At 37.5% G+C, this 20,127-nt stretch overlaps 2 non-coding genes across 2 annotated transcripts; one reads left to right on the forward strand and one right to left on the reverse strand.

Annotated features, from left to right (window-relative positions):
- Positions 1 to 1,042: 1,042 nt before the first annotated feature.
- LOC133284157 (small nucleolar RNA R71) lies at positions 1,043 to 1,149 on the forward strand. The gene has a single exon (XR_009747870.1). It is a non-coding gene; the product is annotated as a small nucleolar RNA R71 (small nucleolar RNA).
- Positions 1,150 to 13,128: 11,979 nt separating this feature from the next.
- LOC133284158 (small nucleolar RNA R71) lies at positions 13,129 to 13,235 on the reverse strand. Its single transcript, XR_009747871.1, has one exon. It is a non-coding gene; the product is annotated as a small nucleolar RNA R71 (small nucleolar RNA).
- Positions 13,236 to 20,127: the final 6,892 nt, after the last annotated feature.

A 20,127-nucleotide genomic window follows, 5' to 3' on the forward strand; every position in this document is an offset into this window, starting at 1 on the left:
TTCTGGACCTCTTGTTTCAGCCACTAAGGGTATGGAACTTTTGCATAGGGAGACAGGTCTGCCGCTTTTGGTTGCCTATCCATAGCTTTCTTTTTCTCCCATTTGAACAACTTCTTCTTTGGATGCTCTTTTCAGCTTCTACTGCATCTTCTTCTTTTTCTTTCTCAACTTCAGGTTCGGCTGCTTTCTTCTTTTCAAATGGTGGCTTTTCCACAGGCTGAATCACCATCCCACTTCTTGTGACAATTGAATTACATTGTGCCTTTGGGTTTGTGTCGTGTTGCTTGGAAAGGTGCCCTGAGTTCTTTCAGTGAACTGCCTTGATAGCTGACCAATTTGTGTCTCCAAGTTCTGGATCGAAGCTTCTTGATTCCGGAATGAAGCTCTTGTTTCATCTCTGAAGGAATCTGCATTTTGAATGTAGTCGGATGTTGTCTTGGGCAGCTGTGCAAAAGCCTTCTCCCATTCTGAAGTGGTGCCTTGAGGTTGTTGTTGCAATGGTACAAGAGGATTCAGCTGGTAGTTTGATTTGTAACTCAACCCAGGGTGTTGATTAGAATTTTTCCACCCTTGATTACCATATTGATTCCTTCCTGGATTGTTCTGGTTCTTTTGATCATACCAGAGTCCATTGACCTCTGCTTGTGGCTTTTCCGCTGCTCTTATGTATTCGCAATCCTCAGTCGCATGAGCCTCTTCACAAAACCACATTTAATATTAGAATTATTAACAGAAGAAACTTGAGAAAGATTAAATTTTTTATTAAGAGCATCTAATTGTTCTTGTTGTTTCTTGTGCATTTGTAACATTTGTTCATTCTGGGCTAAGAGTGCATCATAGCCATCAAGCTTCATTATCCCTGATCTTCTTGGTGCAACTGGGGCAGGGGCATTGTCAAATTCTTGAGAAGCTAGAGATTCCAACAATTCTAGCGCTTCCTCTGGAGTTTTGTTTTCAAGGAGCCTCCTGCAGCAGCGTTACAAGTGTTCTTGTGATGGACGTCATCCCTTGGAAAAAGATTCTTGCTTTCTCCCATGCTTCAATTCCATGTTGAGGACATTTCCTGAGTGATCCTTTGAATCATTCCCAAGCCTCGTACAAAGATTCGCTTTCTTTTTGTTCAAAAGCAGTGATCTCCGCCTTGAGCCTTGCCATCTTTGAAGCTGAGAAAAATCTGGCCAAGAATTTTCTTGCTAAGTCATCCCAATTGGTTATGCTTCCTTCAGGTAGAGACTGCAACCAATCTCTTGCTTCATCCTTCAGTGAGCATGGAAATAGCCTGAGTAAGATAGCATCACGAGGAACTCCATTCACTTTTAATGTATCACAGTAAAGTAAGAAGTTATCAAGATGACTATAGGGGTTCTCTGTGCTTCCTCCAGCAAACTGTTCTTTTTGAATCAGTTGTAGCAGTGCCGGCTTCAGTTCAAAATTGTTAGCCTCAATGTTTGGTCTAACAATGCTTGCCGTATGTGGAACTCGAGCTGGGGTCATGTAATCCCCCAATGTCCTTGGAGCGATTTGATTGTTTTCTGTCATTGGTTCCTCCTTTGGTTCCGTCGAGGTTGATGCCTTTGTTTCCTTTGCTTTCCTTGCTTTTGCGTCATTCCTAAGTTTCCTTTCTGTCTTTTCTATTTCAGGATCAAACTACAAGATTCGTGAGTTAAGAGTACCTCGCATAAACTTAAGAAAAGATGAAAAAAAAACACAAAGAATGCAGAAAAATAAATATGCAGAAAATTGATGCAGAAAAATATTTTTGAAAAATGTACAAAGTGCAGAAAATTAAAACGTCCAATCTAAAAGTTAATTAGTTACTTCTAATGTTGAAGAATTCGATCCCCGGCAACGGCGCCAAAAACTTGTTGCGACTCGACAAGTGCACCGGTCGTAAAGTAATAAAGTGTACCGGAGTACGAGATCGTTCCCACGAGGATCAGAATTTTCAAGCACTATTTCGCGAATCGCGTCTTAGTTGGACAATCAAGAATTTAGATGAAGAGAGTTGTGATTCAAAGAACTTAAAATTAAAAACAATTAAAATCATGCAATATGTTAAAACAAGCGTAGTTAAGGTTTCGACTTCCCCCAATATCCTCAATATGTTATGAATTAAATAGCCAAGAATCTGTTTCTTAATATATTGCCAATCAATTCTATTTGAGTTAATTACAGCTCAATTCCTTGTTACCATAAATCTATGTAATCTTGAAAGAACTCTAGTTCCCCAATTATTCCCCAAGAAAACATGCATTAAGATCAAGAATTAAAAGATTGCTTAATTACCCTACGACTATTCCTAGATCACAAGGATTATGATAAACTATCGAGTCAGGGTTCATGCACCAACATCCCTATTGTCATACAATTCCCCAAAATCATTCTATAAGGAACAAACTCATAGAAAGAATTAAAGACAAATAATTTATTCAATTATAAAAAGAACAGGATTCGGAGAAAATTTAATTCATAAACATAACGATTCAATTGTGTTCCATCTACCCTTAACTACATAAAAGACTACTCTAGCATACTGAATTGAAAAGAAATAATAAAGAAAAGAGAACCTCAAGCCTCCATTGGTGTGATGTTGACTTGGTTCCTCAGTGTTCCAGCGCTCAGCAACAGGATTCCTCCTTGGAGTATGAATGGGGATGAATGAATTTCTGAATGAGTGTTTTGGTTCTGACCCCAAGCTCCTTATTTATAATCTTCAAAGCCACAGCCTTCATCGTATCTTCCCATGAATCTAAATCAGATTTGTAATTGATTCTCCAATTGTTTCCTTTTTGCAATTAATATCTTGTGGATTGGTTGAGAGATTTGAGCTTTTGAGTCTTCTTATAATCTTCCTTCAATCTTCTCAGGAATCAGCTTTGATATGTTTTCGCTTTAGTTCTATCTCATAATAGGACAAATCCTTATTAAATCTCAACAAATCTTAGTGAATCTTTGCTGTCTGGGACGTGCTTGGGCGCTCAAGCGTGCTGTTGGCCGCTTGAGCGTGCCAAGTTACTGCAATTTTGCTATTGCTGTTTGCCTGAGCGCGCTCGAGCGTGCTACTGGGCGCTCGAGCGTGCTCCACGAGTCTGCAATTGTGTATTCTTGGGCACTTGAGCGTGCTGTTGTGCGCTTGAGCGCCCTGATGTGCCCAGTTTGGCTGTTTTTCCTGCTTCCAAATGCTCGAGTGTCCTCTGGTGCATTTGAGCGTGCTTTTCTGGACCTTGAATTGTAATATTTTGGTTTCCTTGATCCATATTGAGCCGCTACTTCTTCGTCATGATTTCTTTAGCACTTTTAGCACCAATTCTTGTGGTTTTACCTTCAAAATGCAAATATTATCATAACGTCAGCTTAATTTCCTAACTTATGACTTAAATGTATTAAAACCTTGAATTCCATGCATTTTACTACATAACTCTTGTATAATTTAGCCTAAAAAATATGGTAAACCAAAGGTTTATCAATGGTTCATCATAGGGTGCCCTCTAGAAGTTTTAAATGTGGGCTGTTAAATATTAGGCCCAATTTAATGGGAATAAAAGGGCCGGCAAGAACATTAAAAGCCCCCCAACTTAGTAACCTGCGAAGTTAGGGTGCCAATGTGTATGATATAACACCTCGTATAATTGAAATATATATTTATAATTAAAATGAGGATTAAGGGGTAAGATTAGTGAAAATCTTAAATTTTGGGTCAAAATACGTAAGAAAGGTAAAATGGTAATTTAACAAATATGTAACCCTAAACAGTAAACTGATAGAATAAGGCCAAAAATGAGAAAAGTAACCCTAGAAATGGATTTAAAATGAAAAATTGAGTGGTTAGGCAAGGTTTTAAAATTTTAATGAATGGTGCTTTTACAAGATGAAAATATTGCGGTATAGTTGTACCGAAAAATTTGCAGAGTGAAATTTGTGTTATAGTTTTGAATATAAGTTGGAAAAAGTACTTAGGGTCAAGAAATATGACAAGTGGTATTATTTTGATGGATTTTATGGTTTTTAAGGAAAATGTGCCAATGGTGCACCACTAGGGGTAAAATCATAATTTTACGCGATTATTGGAAATTTCATATTTATCTGTTAAAGTAAATCTAATGGACTGTAGTGAATATTGAATTTTTGAAGAAGTAATTAATTCATGGATTAATGGGAGTTTAAGTAAGAATATTCAAGTCATTTGATTGTGGGGTCCATTTGTTTGAGAGTTGGTTGTAGGAGGGGAAGGAAAGGAAAGGGAAGAATTTAGAAAGCTCTTCACTTATTTGTGAGTTTAAAAAAATGAGAGGAAGAAATTGAGGATTTTTATTAAACCCTCCAAAACCCTCCTTCTTTTTAAAAATAAAGTTCCCCAAAATTGGGGGGTTTGAAGGGGAAGATATTAAAAATTACTTATCTACCCTTAGTATTAAAATGTGAAAACTACATAAATGTGAATCATTTTTAAATGTGACATTATTAGAAAAGTCTCAAATACCGACAGAATTTATCGACGAGAAATATTTCGTAAAAAATAATGATGAAATTTTTGATGAAAATCATATACGTCAAAAAATTTCCGTCAAAACAAAAGACGAAATTAGAGACGGAACCAGAGTTTGCCATAATCAATGACATAAATTTTTTACGAAAAAAAAATTCAGTCAAAATTATTGATCGAATCTAAATTCCATCAAAACTTTCAACGAAAATATTTTTATCCAAAATTTTGACGAAACACATTTCCATCGAAAAGTTTTGACGTAAAACAATTACGTCAAAAATTTTACGGAAAACATTTTCAACAAAATTTTTCGCAAAAATATTTCCTTCAAAACTGTGACTAAAAACTTTTCTGTAAAAAATTTTGACGTAATTGTTTACGGAATTTAAATTTCGTCAAAACATTTCTCTCAAAATATTTAACATAAAAACATGTTCATCGAAATTTTTGACCAAAAATATTTCCATCAAAATTTTCAGTGAAACACATTTTCACCGAAATTTTTTGACGGAAAAAATTTCATCAACATTCTTTACAGAATTTAAATTTTGTCGAAAGTATTCGACATAAATATTTTCGTTAAACTTTTTGAAAAAAAACAATTTCTGTCGAAATTTTTAACGAAACTCATTTCCATCAAAAACTTTTGACGAAAAATATTTCTGTCAAGTTTTTTGATAAAACACATTTACATCAAAATTTTAAACAGAACACATTTTTGTCAAAAAATTTTGACAGAAAATATTTTGAAAGAAAAAAATATTTTGTCAAAATTCTTTACAGAATTTAAATTCCGTCGAAAGTTTCGAATGAAACATTTCCCTCAAAATTTTTGACAAAAAAATTTCCGTCGAAATTTTTGACAGAACAAATTTCCATCAATGGAGGAAATCATTTTCGTTTAAAACATTTGATGGATGAAATCAATTTCGTCAAAACTTTTGACGAAAACTAAATTTCGTCGAAAAATTTGATACAATATTTATTTTTGTGAAAATTTTTATCGGAGAAAAAAATTTGTCGCTTTTCGACGAAAAATATTCTGACGAAAAAATAATTTTGTGATGAAATTTTTATTCGTTTGCAACGTAGAAATTTCGTCGAAAATATGATCTTTTTAGTATTGCGAAAAGTACATAAATAATTTTTGTAAGAAATTTATATTTTATTGAATTTGAAAAATTTAATAATTATATTTATTTTAAAAATGGGGTAAAATGGAAAAATATCACATTATCCCTATATTTTCCTCCCTTACTATTTTTTTGTTTGGGAGGTGGTTTTATAAGGGGAAGGAAAAGAAATGGAGGGTTTTAGAAAGCTCTTCCATTGTTTGTGAGTTTAAAAAAATAGTGAAGAATTTTTTTATGAATTTTTTAGAAAGCTCTTCCATTGTTTATGGACGGAACCAGAATTTGCCATAATCAGTTTCATAAATTTTTTATGGAAAAAAATTCAGTCAAAATTATTGAGAGAATCTAAATTTCGTCAAATCTTTCGACGAAAATATTTTCGTCCAATTTTTCTTACGAAAAACATTTCCATCGAAAAGTTTTTACGTAAAACAATTACGTCAAAATTTTTTACGGAAAACATTTCCATCAAAATTTTTGACTAAACATTTCTATAAAAAAAAATTTGATGGAAATTTTTCTTTTCAAAATTCTTTATGGAATCTAAATTTCGTCAAAATATTTCAAAAAAACATATTCATCAAAAATTTTGCCGAAAAATATTTCCATCAAAATTTTCAATGCAACATATTTCCCTCGAAAATTTTTGACAGAAAAAAATTTCATCAAAATTGTTTATAGAATTTAAATTTTGTCAAAAGTTTTCGACAGAAACATTTTCGTTAAACTTTTTGACAAAAAAAATTTCTATCGAAATTTTGAACGGAAAACATTCCGTAAAAATTTTGGACGGAATTCTTTTTTCGTTTAAAACATTTGACGGAGGAAATCATTTTCGTCAAAACTTTTGACGAAAACTATATTTCATCAAAAAATTTGATAGAAAATATATTTTTGTGAAAATTTTTCAGGAGAAAAAATTTTGTTGCTTTTTGACGAAAAGTATTCTGACAAAAAGATAATTTTGTGACGAAGTTTTCATCGTTTGCAACGTAGGAATTTCGTCAAAAATATGAACTTTTTTAGTATTGTGAAAAGTACATAAATAATTTTGTTAGAAATTTTAAATTTAATTAATTTGTAAAATATAATAATTATATTTATTTTAAAAATGGGGTAAATGTTGGACAAGTGGCCTCAAACTCAAGAGGGGTGAATTAAGTTTTAAAAATATTTTCGCAAAATGCCTCATTTTCTTTTTTGAAAGACATTTTCTTGAGTTAATATGATTTATACCCAAGCAACGCTTAAAGAATACAAATTAACACAAGCAAGTACGTAGTATACAAAGTGTAAATTTAAATAAGCTCAAGTAATCAAATAATGCTAATGTAAATAGATAAAGAGTTGGAGAGATCGCAAACACAATATATCCTGGTTCGGTCACCACCACCGTGACCTAAGTCCAGATTGAAGCCGTTCGTTCAATTTTCCACTAATTATCAAGCTTCTAGGGTGCTTGACAAACCGCTACAACCTTCAAGAATTTTGGTTCTTGAAACCCTTACACTTCCACTCACTTTCTTAGGCTATGAGCAACATTTTTCACTAGGGTATCACTACCCTCAACTCAAATAAACATAATAAGAGTGTTTAGAAATGGATTTGTACTCTTGAAGTACAGATTATACAAGTTGAAGCTTATGGGTATTGATCAATGACACAAGAATGAAGCTCAAAGGAGTTTTATGATCAATATGAGTAAGAACAATCAATGAATGAGTTTGATTCAATGAGAATGATCAAAAATGAATGCCAAACCAATGGAACAGTAAATCCTTGCTTTCTGATTCATAATAAATGAGTTTATATAGGTGTTGGCACGAAACTAGTCGTTTATAACCGTTAGACTGCTTACTGTCCAGTAAGTATTCAAATACTTTTCGTGAAGTATTCGAATACTATTCTTAAAGTATTCGAATACTTTTTTCTCAGCACAAGTATTCGAATACAGTCAAGAAAGTATTCGAATACTTTCTTGACGGAACATCAATAGTGCAATTTTTTGAGTTGTAAAGCACTTCTATCTGTCTCTAATCACGTTTAATGTATTTCCTTGACTTGTTGAAAACATTTTGAGGTTACGAAATATGTCAAGGGTCCTTTTCATAAATATTAAAGCTTTCAAGTGATTGACGACATGGATAATGCATGCATAGAGTTAAATATCCTTTGAGCTCATTTATGCATCATTAATCAATTACTTTACATTATGATCTAAGCTCTCAAGGACATGTTGCAATCTTGATCTTGTGTGTTGAATGATTTGCTTCCTTGGACTTTTGATTGTTGCGAGTTGTATTATCTTTGATTTCGCTTCTAAGCTTGTTTGTTATCATCAAAACTCTTGTATAAATGAACTCTTCATTTTAAGTGCATTGGTTTCACAATCTCGCCCTTTTTGATGATGACAAACTCAAATTAAGAAGAAGGATTAGCGTAGTATGAATTTTGATAAGATGATACTAGAACTCCCCTTTAATATATGGATAGTTGAAAAAACGGAGTTCTAGATCTATGATGGGACGTAAATTCGTTCCCATCTAGGCCCATTTTGATGGCAAAATACCGCACGTTCCCTCATCTGATGCACAACTTCAGCATGAAAATAACTTGTTTTACACATTTGTGACAAAAACACAGTGAGGAACGTATGGTGACGTATTCCTTAAAATATATTAAAAAGGGAACGGATTGAGAAGCATTTAATGCACCTGCTCCACTCATTTAATGCCTCTGTACATTTTGCATGAAACATGGATACAAAGTCTTCAAAAAGCAGAGGCGGTGCACCAACTAAGCACCAGGAAACGTGAAGAGCAGAGAATCAAGAGTTCTCATTGGCCAAAGAAGAAAGCAAGGCATGGGAAGAACTGCAAAGAACGGCTAATCATCAACAAACACTGTCTCATCCAGCAATTTGCACATCTTCTACACTCTATTGCCACCGCCACGTCCTTTCACGCAAGAACCCAGCTCCAAAAGAATTACAAGACTGCCACTCCTCTTCTCCCTATAAATAGGACGTCCTACACACAAAAACATCATCGAATTCTGGAGGGATTGAAATAATAAAGGAAGGAGATCACCTAGTAGTAGTAGTAGCTTAGTTTTATTTAAGTTGTAACTGTAACTAAGTGACAACCCCACTTCTCTTCTCTGTATCAACCCTCAATACTCCTCACGACAATCAAACCATCCTTCTCAATTTTCTGTTTTTGTGTAAATTGTCTTTTAATTTAATATAAGTGTTTCTTCTTTTCGTTCCATTCGTTATCTCTAAGCTGAATCTCGGGTCTATGGGATTTCAGATTGGAATAATTATGTTTCAAATATCAGCCATGGGCTGAACTATCTGTGGAACGGATAAACTGTAAAACTCTTAAAGAACTATTTTCAAAACTCTTGACTGAAGCTTTTTGTATTTCTTTGGCTAAGTAAGCTATATTCATTGTGTATCAATGGAAATTGAACACATACTGAGAAATGAACTTCCATAAGGAAGGGATTTCAGACAGCTTAGCCATTGGGGGAAGGTAGTGTCATGGCAAAAACACTACTGGTAACCTTAGGAATAAGGGGCCAACTCGTTCATTTTAAGGTTCTGTACTAAGTACCTATTGGAGTCAAGGGAGCCATAGGAATATGGAAACTTCTGAGCCATCTAGTCCATAAGCTGAGGAATCAGAGTTGGCAGATAAGAAACTGGGACAAAGCCAAAAAGTGCTAGGTCTTGAGTAGAGAAAATAGCTATTTAAGAATGGAGCAGTGAATCCATTCCTTCTGTTAAACTGTTTTAAAACCATTCACTTGTTGTCTCTTAATTATAGTTATTTCTGTTTAAATATTTATACTTTATTTTAAGCTGTTATCTATCAAACTCCAATGAATATTATCTCACCTTCTTCTAATCAGGAAAGATCACATACATAACGCAACGAGCAATTGTTTGTCATCAGATTGAACTTACTGTTCCTGCGGAACATTGTCAAGACAGTAAGGAACGTTTGACCAGACAGTTCATTCACTAACTTTTCTTTACATTTTCATTCTTTATAAAACAGTATAAGACAATATATAGAGTTCTATCCTCGTGAGAATGATAATCTGGGCCTTAATACATCCTTTATTACTTGATGCGTGCACTTGCGCACTTGGGTTGGAAGTAAGGGAGCGAATCTGTGTTCTGTTTAGAACAGAGGAACGTCCCTCATTAGAACTTATCTTTTTCCACCATCAGCAAACCACCCAACAAGTTTTTGGCGCCGTTGCCAAGGATAGCAACATTAAATTTTGTTCTTATTTACTGTTTTTAGTACATACCATGTATATTTGACTTTTATTTTATTTTATTTTCACTAAATCTGCTGTATATATAATTTGTGTTTATGGTTTATGAGTGAAGAGTCAGAAACAGACTCTAACCACTCCAATGAAGTACCTGAGTTTCCCTTTGATTCTTGTAAGAACCCGCACCGTTAATTAAGGAAAATAATTAATTAAATGCGTGGAATTAGGAAATAATTCCATAATTGACCCTAATAATTATTATGAGGCTCTAATAAATATAGTAAGTGATTAAGAATGCTGAAAGTCGCTTTTCTAACGAAAAGTGCAGATACCGATTCTGCTACTCGGTATAAATACATACCGAAAAAGTATTTCGGAAAATTATAATAAGTGCGTGATAATTCCTAGAATTATATATAGGACTTGTAAAACGAGTTTCAAGTTAAAATAATGAAAACTGGTGCCAGAAACTGATACTGGCTATGAAAAGCACGTACGGGAAAGGTGCTGCGAAAAATAAAATAAAAATATGATAATTGTTGTAAAATTGAGTAGGTTAAGAATCCTGAGTTTGTGATTAAAATGTTAAGCGTAACAATTAATGTTATATCTGTGTGTTTAATTGTTAAGTGGCTATGTAAGTGGAGGGCACATGATCCTAGGTCTAATGTTTGGCACCTCTACGTAGCATTTTGCTGAGCCTTTGAAGTCAGCCACCCTTGCCACCTTTCTCTCCACCTTTGTGAGCCAAGAAGCCTCCTTTCTTCTTGGTTTCTTCATCAAATCACCTTGGGTGAGTGTGCATCATCATTGGAGGGTTGTGGGAGACCTTGTTTCTAAGGGTTGGTGGCTGTGTTGTGTTTGTGAGGGGGCTGAGTCGGTGGGTTGTTGGGTTGGAGCTTTGTTCTTGGTTGTTGAAGCTCCAAATGTCAACCTTTGTGAAGAAAAATCAAGTCTTGAGCACCATTTTCGTGCACCCTTCTGTGTCAGCACCTTGAGGCTGGTTTGTGAGCTCCAAGAGCACTTTGGTTACTTCCTTGAGCTTGGGTAAGTTGTACCAACCATGATAATGAGTTTTAATGCTTAAAAATGGAACCTTGATGCATGTTATGATCTAAAGTTGATAACTTGGGGTTGGGTAATGTTAAACACACCTTAAATCGCATGTTTAAGCTTCTGGAATCATGAAATGAGTCACCTTTGGGAAGGATATCTCGCGAAATGCAGAACTGCATTCTGTCACGAAATATCCGGATAAGATATCCGGATATGGGGTCTGTTGATATCCGAATATGGATATCCGGATATGATAGGGTCTGTTGATATCCGCATATGGATATCCGGATATGATATCCGGATATACATATCCGGATATGATATCTGGATATGTCTGGATATTCCCCCGACAAATATCCGGATATTCTGGGTTTTCAAAGAACAGTAGCTGCACTGTTCATACATAATGATGTTTGGGGTTTGTGGACCCTAGATTGGCTAAGTTGAACCTCTGTAATAATTAAACTAAGTCAGAATCTAAGTGATTAAGGGCTTATGGCTTTGTGAAGAGCCTAAAGACATGAAACGTAAGAAAGGCGTTGTCTTTATGTCAAAGGTTGTTGAGTATGTATATTGATATATTTATCAGTCCAAAACAGATTGTGATTGTGCTGTGTGTGGACCTTGAGCTTGGTTGGATTCTTGGTTTGTATAGCTAGCTTGAAAGGTAAGCTTTCGTGTCCTCGGATTAGTCTGTTGTTTGTTCCACTGACCTCCATGGAAGGGTGGTTTATATGCATGGTATGCTTTTATGAAAGATGAAATATGCATTGATATATGCATGAGATGTATTAAATTAATTGTTGACTACTTGCACAATCAGACAGCGACTCTGGTGTGTAAGACATGTAGTGTATGAAAGTGATGTTGTCACTTACACGATCAGACAGCGACTCTGGTGTGTAAGGCATAAGACTGCGACTCTTATGTTTAGATGGGTCGCAGACGTGCATAATCCCTATCCTGTTCCCTGGCCAGTCGAACCGCATTTACATACATCACATGATTAATGAGTTGTAGTATTTAGCTCGTTGAGCAAGAGATTATACTGTCATGATATAAATGCCTTAACATGAACATGCATTGAATTTACTGCTTTTGAACTTATATTATACTTGTAAGTGAGCTTGGGGCGGAAGAGTCCTTGAGGACCCCTTGTCTTACAAAGATTTCTTTTTAGAGATCTCACCCCACGTTTGGGGCACACATTTCAGGTTCAGGTAATGCAGGGGTTGAGACCTCTAGCGGCAGGAGGCCAGATCTGAGTTAGATGTCTGCTGTTATGATTATATGCTGGATGCTGTTATGTTATCTTTATGATTATGCTGTTATTGTTGAGACTGCTGTTGGGCCTTGTTGCCTTATTTGGTGAGCATGAGGATTGTCCATGCCACATTGGATTATGTTGTTGATTAGATTTGGGTTGTATAAACTATTAGGGCTGTCCGGCTTACGTGTAGTAGTGCCATGACTAGAGACTCAGTTAATGATCTTAATTATGTCATGAGGTTATTTCAGTATAGATGTCTTTCTTTTGCATTTACATACAGGCAATGTTTTGGAAATGAATTAAGTAATTCAACCTGGTAAGAATAATGACGTCATAATTGAATAGAAAAAGAATATTCTGCATTTTAATTAAGCGTGGCTTAATACGATGACATGTTAACAAACTGGGTTAACACGGGGTGTTACAATTCTGAACCAGAACGTACTCTTCATAGAAAAAGAAGGAATCTTAGGGAAGAAATCCTTGAAAACATGGCTGATCATAACAATAATGAAGATATTCCTCCTGAACAAAATTTCAGAACTTTGGCTGCTCCTTTCAGGAACAGACCAAACAGGGGAGTCATCCTCCCTCCTGTAGCACCCAATTTTGAACTAAAACCTATCATGTTTCACATGATTAGGGAAGCAGGGATCTTCAATGGACTCCCTGCAGAAGATCCTTACACACACCTCACCACATTCCAAGATATTTGTGATAATTTCAAAGCTAAGGGTGTGACAGAAGAAAGCATGAGAATGAGGTTGTTCCCTCTCTCATTGGGCTTAAAAGCAAAAACATGGATAAAAACTCTCACCCCTGGATCAATCCACACATGGGAAGAGCTCTCTAACAAATTCATAGAGAGGTTTCTCCCCATGTCTCAACAAGCTGATGTTAGAGCAGAAATCTCTAACTTCAGAATGTTTTGTGGAGAGAATCTATATGAGGCATGGGAGAGATACAAGGACATCATCAGGAAATGTCCAAACCATGGGGTAGAGAGTTGGGGAGTGTTACAATCGTTTTATAAGGGACTTGACTATACTTCTCCATACTTCTCAATCTCATTTAGATTTTGCTGCATGAGGATATTTTTTTACAGGACCACTTGAATCAAGGTATGAAATCATAGAAGGAACTACTGAAAGATGTCTCCAATGGCCAATAGATAGAGTGAACCAGTAAGGAAGCCAGGCATGCTAGAACTGGATAAACAAACTGCCATGGAAGCCCAGCTAGCCTCACTCATGAATGAAGTAAAGAACCTGAAAGCTGACCAAGAAGCACCAAGGATGGAAGTCTTACAACTCACAGCAGCTGGAACAGAACCATGCTCAGCCTGTGGTGACCTTCATGACTTAACATATTGCCCATCCACTGCATTGGTGTGTTATGCAGAAAATTTTGGCAACAGGAACTTCACCAGAGACAATCAACAAGCAGGACGCAATACCAAATCAAATCCTGGAGGAACTATCACCAAAGATCAGAACCATAACCCCCAATGGAGGTCACCCATGAACCACAGACCATACAATACTCAACAGCAGCAGCATCAGCAAGGCAGCAGCAGTGGAACGTTTGAACCAAAGAGGAACAATTACGTTCCGTTCCACAGAGATGACCAACGCATCAACACTTTGGAAAGCTATGTCAAAGAATATGTCACCAGGAATGATGCAGTGGTTAGGAACATTGAGTCCCATCTGGGACAGATTGCTGCCAATCTTCAAACAAGAACACCAGGATCACTGCCAGGGGACACTGAAGTTCCCTCAACCACTTCTGAAACCACTTGAGAGGTAAGTACCATATCTAGCTAAAGACATTAAACTAAGCGCTGACTGGGAGGCAACCCAGTAGCTTCATTTGCTCTCTGACAAAGAGCAAAGTTTTGGGGTGGTTACTCTTAACCACATAGCTCCCAAAAAGGAGGGGACGTCTGATGTTCCACTCCAAAAAGTCCAAATAAGGTACGTTCCGTTCCAGGAACGTAGTTTTGGGGTGGTCCCTGACCACACAAGCCCAAATAAAATATATATATATATATATATAATAATAATAATAATAATAATAATAATATAGATATTTATAGTTTTTTATTTATAGTAAATAGTATTTAGTTAATGTGTTTCCTTCCCTCTCAGTCGTGGGAATTACATTACAGTTAGTTAGTTTATTTACTTTTTCTTTTTATTTATTTATGCATTTATCTAATTAGGAAAAGACAAGGGGAACGTTCCCTGGGTTAGAAGATAAGAGTGGGACACCTGTCCCAGCTGCGTCACTCAAAAAGATACGCAGCCATATCAAATTTGCACTTATTGCAAATCTTGAAAACATGCTCAGAAAAAGCAATCGTCCCTCAACCATTAAGACAACTGTACCCTTTTCTCTTCCTTCTTACCCACGTTCTAACCTAAAACCGTTCCATCTCCTGACCATCATCATCATCAGTTACAGCCCACTAACGTCTGATCACTCGTGCTGTAACGTCCTCATTCCACTACCTCTGCAACCTCCTGTCCTCAACCTCCACGTCCAAGAAAACTCTTCATTTTCTTCTCCATTGTCTATTTAAACTCAGCCCTTTCTTTCTTCAAGCTTTACTACTTCCATTCAACTCAGAACCTTTCTTTGCTTCCCCTTGCATTGTGCCCTAACCCCCTTTCTGCTAAAAAGATGACTAAGCTATCAGTAAAGGTGACTCCGGTGGCCAGCCGTGACCAAGAACCTAAGCTCACCGAACCCATCATCCATCTGTACCTAGAAAGGAACATATCCTTGCAGCAAGACAAACTGGTTCTGCCTCCATTCGTGAAGGAAACTCTGATCAAGCTTCAGTGGCTTCGTTTTGCCACTGATGATCGAGAAATGAATGTCTTCACAGTAGGAGAATTCTTGTACCAGACGAGGAGGTTGCCTCAAGATGACTCCACTGATGAGGTCACAGTGAGGGGAAAACAAGTGTCATTTTCCCCCACTGACATTAAAGAGGTACTTTACCTCCCCACCGTTCCCAACTGTCCATCTCAGGAATACATAGACAGTAGGGGAGTATCCAAATTTCTGGGGGACCTGAAGGATAAAGTAGCCATCAGGAACCCCGTCTACTACAAAGGGTCCCTCTGCAAAGGAAGCATGAGGGACGTAGCCAGATTCTGGGCATTATTTTCCAATTCTAACATCACTCCCTCTACTCATGAAGCCTCTGCCAGTTGGGAACTTCAAGTCCAAATATACTGCATCATGAAGAAAACTCCTTTTGATGCAGTGCCCCTCATTTACAACAGCTTGAAGAGGGAGATGAGAAAGACCACAGTTTGCCTCCCCTGTCTCATCACGAAACTCTGCCTGAAAGCTAGTGTGGAAGCCCACAATGATGATATAACAAGGGTAGCTTCTATCATTGATGCTAAGACCTGGAATGGTCTTACAAACACCTACATTGACACCACCCAGCCCATTCCTAAAAGCCTCAGACGCACCACCACCAGTGATGATGAGGAGGAAGCTCCTGTGGCCCCTCAGAAGAAAACCATGAAGGTCACTCCTTCAATATCCCCCTCTTCTGCCCACGTTCCGACAAGGAGAACTGTCCCTCCTCCTACCAAGGTGAAGAAGGATGCCCCTGCTGCTACTGATAGCAAGCAGAGCAAGAAGAAATCCCCTGGCAAAGCTCCCCCAAGAAAGGGGGAACGTTCGAGTCAGAGGCTGAAGAGAGCCTTCAGCAGCACCAAAAAGGCAGAGGGAGCATCCTCTGAGAAACCCATCACCCTCTCTGATAAAGAGGAGGGCAGTGATGACAATGCACCTTTGGCAAAAAGGCTGAAGGCTGGGAGGAAGTCAGCATCTAAACTAGCTGCCAAGGAGACGTCCCCAAGCAGTTCAGACTCCACATTCTCTGATGTTCCGTCTCCACCATCACCGCCTGCTCACTTTCCACCAACACCTATCTGCTGCTGAAACAACAGTGGCTGAGCAAGAGGCTCAGCCACAGAAGAAAAATGACAGAGGAAAGGGGATTCTTGTGGAATCCCCTAAAAAGAAGAAAAAGCCATCCACCCCCAGGAAAATCAGTCTGGGAGGCCCCCTCTTGTATCCTGTTAACCGTCCTGACACCACTGGGGACGAAGCTCTAGCCAGAGCTTTAGCAGAGGAAGAAAGGATGGCAGTCCCCCCACTGATGGAGGAACACACTGAAGCAATGCCCTCATCATCCAAAACACCAGAGGCTGCCACCAAACAAGCACCTGAAGCACCTCTGGATGTTGGCAGCAGTCAGCAGCAAACCCAACAGAAATCATCCCCCATTCCAGCAATTCCCCTCCCCACAAAGAAGAAATCACAAATTGGGATTGCTGAGATATTTGAAATGCTGGGGAAGAGGATAGAAAAGCTGCTGCCAGCAAAGCAATCCGTTCTCCAGATTGACATGACAAGCACCAATGATGAGCTGAAAGCTCTCAGGGACGGATTGAACCAACTCTCTTCATCCTTCAACCAATTCCAGGAACAGCAGAAGGAGGAAAGAGAGCAACAACTCAGCACCATTAGAACCACCATCCAAGAAGCCAATGCTGCCTCCTATTCATCAACACTCCAAGCTGTCAAGGGAGAAATCAGAAGAGCATCTAACTCCCTGATACTCTCCAACTCTCTGCATAACCACAAAGCTGAACTCTTACTTAATAAACTTCTCCTCAAGCACTCTGAAGAAAGGAAAGAAACCAAGGAAGCCCTCAAGTCCTTTGGAACGTACCTGGAGAAGAATATTTATCAGCTAGAGATGAGATTGCTGGATGTTGAAGGGGAGATTATCCACATTCGTCATGGCAGAACAATGATGAGATCCACCATCAACTTCATGGTCGCTATAATCAGTGATCTACTGAAGGATGCTGAGAAATGGCTACCTGCAGTTGAAGTATTAAGACTGAGAGATCAGCTCAGGAGGAGACCACTTACGCAAGAGGAAGTTGATGAAGCTAAGGAAGCTGAGAAGGACCCCAGACATTCCTAGTGAAAAGGAGAAACCCTCCTAATTGTTAAATTCTAGTTTATTTTCAATATTGTTTATTTTCTTTCCCTTTTTTTTCCGTTCCCTTGTAAATAAAATTTTTGCAATGAAAAAGACTTTTTGATCAAACTGCTTGGTACATACATTTCAGTTATAGTATTAAGGCTGTACAATTTAGAAATAGTCAACAACACGAAACACAAAGTCACTGATTAATCATGCTTATTCTTTCTCTGAGTACTTGAAATAAAGTGCAGGGAATTTAATCCTCAGATTTTTTAAGGAAGCTGATCTGTGTGAACTAAAGCTGGTAAGGAACGAAGAAAAAGACCAAACACTCACTTATGAGAGCATTCCTGAGGTGTCACCACAATGAAACTTCTAAACTTGCCTGGATACTGTGAGTACTGCTGAAGAACAGATGGATTTCACTAACATACCTTCTTTTCAAAAAAAAGAGGGGAGGGGAAAAAGGTACAAGAAAATGTGTTCCCTCAAACAGAAAAGTCCAAAGTTCAAAGGCACAAAAAGTAACTGTTCCTTGATCCCTCAATTAAGACCACAATTCCCCCACACTTCCATACACCCACCTATCACAAGATCCTTGGGAGGGAAGACATCTACTCATCATAGGAAAATAGAAGAAAGGCAAGTTCTGAAGAATCACATCCAGGAATGGACAGAGCAAACACCAAACCCTGAGTGATAGTGAGACAGAAGATCAGCAACCTTCACTTATCTTGGAACAAATTCTTCTTACTTGTTACCTATATTTTTGAAAAGTTTATGATTGCTCACTGGCTCAAGTTCCTTTCTATTGAGCTATTCTTTGAAATTGAGCAGCCCAATACAATATTTCTGAGTTGTTTGAGGACAACTAACAGTTTAGTTTTGGGGTGTTTGATGGGACGTAAATTCGTTCCCATGTAGGCCCATTTTGATGGCAAAATATCGCACGTTCCCTCATCTGATGCACAACTTCAGCATGAAAATCACTTGTTTTACCCATTTGTGACAAAAACACAGTGGGGGAACGTATGGTGACGTATTCCTTAAAATATATTAAAAGATGAACGGATTGAGAAGCATTTAATGCACCTGCTTCACTCATTTAATGCCTCTGTACATTTTGTAGGAAACGTGGATACAAAGTCTTCGAAAAGCAGAGGCGGCGCACCAACTAAGCACCAAGAAACGTGAAGAGCAGAGAATCAAGAGTTCTCATTGGCCAAAGAAGAAAGCAAGGCGTGGGAAGAACTGCAAAGAATGGATAATCATCAACAAACACTGTCCCATCCAGCAATTTGCACATCTTCTACACTCCATTGCCACCGCCACGTCCCTTCATGCAAGAACCCAGCTCCAAAGGAATTACAAGACTGCCACTCCTCTTCTCCCTATAAATAGGACGTCCCACACACAAAAACATCATCGAATTCTGGAGGGATTAAAGTCCTAAAGGAAGAAGATCACCTAGTAGTAGTAGTAGCTTAGTTTTATTTAAGTTGTAACTGTAACTAAGTGACAACCCCACTTCTCTTCTCTGTATCAACCCTCAATACTCCTCACGACAATCAAACCATCCTTCTCAATTTTCTGTTTTTGTGTAAATTGTCTTTTAATTTAATATAAGTGTTTCTTCTTTTCGTTCCATTCGTTATCTCTAAGCTGAATCTCGGGTCTATGGGATTTCAGATTGGAATAATTATGTTTCAAATATCAGCCATGGGCTGAACTATCTTATGGAACAGATAAACTGCAAAACTCTTAAAGAACTATTTTCAAAACTCTTGACTGAAGCTTTTTGTATTTCTTTGGCTAAGTAAGCTATATTCATTGTGTATCAATGGAAATTGAACACATACTGAGAAAGGAACTTCCATAAGGAAGGGATTTCAGACAGCTTAGCCATTGGGGGAAGGTAGTGTCATGGCAAAAACACTACTGGTCACCTTAGGAATAAGGGGCCAACTCATCCATTTTAAGATTCTGTACTAAGTACCTGTTGGAGTCAAGGTAGCGATAGGAATATGGAAACTTGTGAGCCATCTAGTCCATGAGCTGAGGAATCAGAGTTGGCAGATAAGAAACTGGGACAAAGCTAAAAAGTGCTAGGTCTTGAGTAGAGAAAATAGCTATTTAAGAATGGAGCAGTGAATCCGTTCTTTCTGTTAAACTGTTTTAAAACCATCCATTTGTTGTCTCTTAATTATAGTTATTTCTGTTTAAATATTTATACTTTATTTTAAGTTGTTATCTATCAAACTCCAATGAATATTATCTCACCTTCTTCTAATCAGGAAGGATCACATACATAACGCAGCGAGCAATTGTTTGTCATCAGATTGAACTTACTGTTCCTGAGGAACGTTGTCAAGACAATAAGGAACGTTTGACCAGACAGTTCATTCACTAACTTTTCTTTTCATTTTCATTCTTTATAAAACAATATAAGACAATATCTAGAGTTCTATCCTCGTGGGAACGATAATCTGGGCCTTAATACACCCTTTATTACTTGATGCGTGCACTTGCACACTTGGGTTGGAAGTAAGAGAGCGAATCTGTGTTCTATTTAGAACAGAGGAACGTCCCCCATTAGAACTTATCTTTTTCCACCATCAGTAAACCACCCAACAATCTATATTTACCTTGTTTTTACTTTTCATGATTATGCTCCCCTTTTTTTCCTTAGTTTATACTCTTTTTGAAGTAGAAAGTAGGTTGTGCGTGTTTTTCTCAATTTGCAATTGCTTCTCCCCCTTTGGCAACATTAAAAACAAAAGGATAATTCAAAGCAAAACAAGTGGGAAACTGAAATGCAAATCATCATAAAGTAGAGATAAAGTCATAGTCATCAAAAATAGAT

Source organism: Gastrolobium bilobum, unplaced genomic scaffold (assembly GCF_033153095.1).
Source record: "Gastrolobium bilobum isolate Gb01-03AN ecotype WA unplaced genomic scaffold, APGP_CSIRO_Gbil_v1 utg38054, whole genome shotgun sequence".
NCBI classification, from domain to species: Eukaryota; Viridiplantae; Streptophyta; class Magnoliopsida; order Fabales; family Fabaceae; genus Gastrolobium; species Gastrolobium bilobum.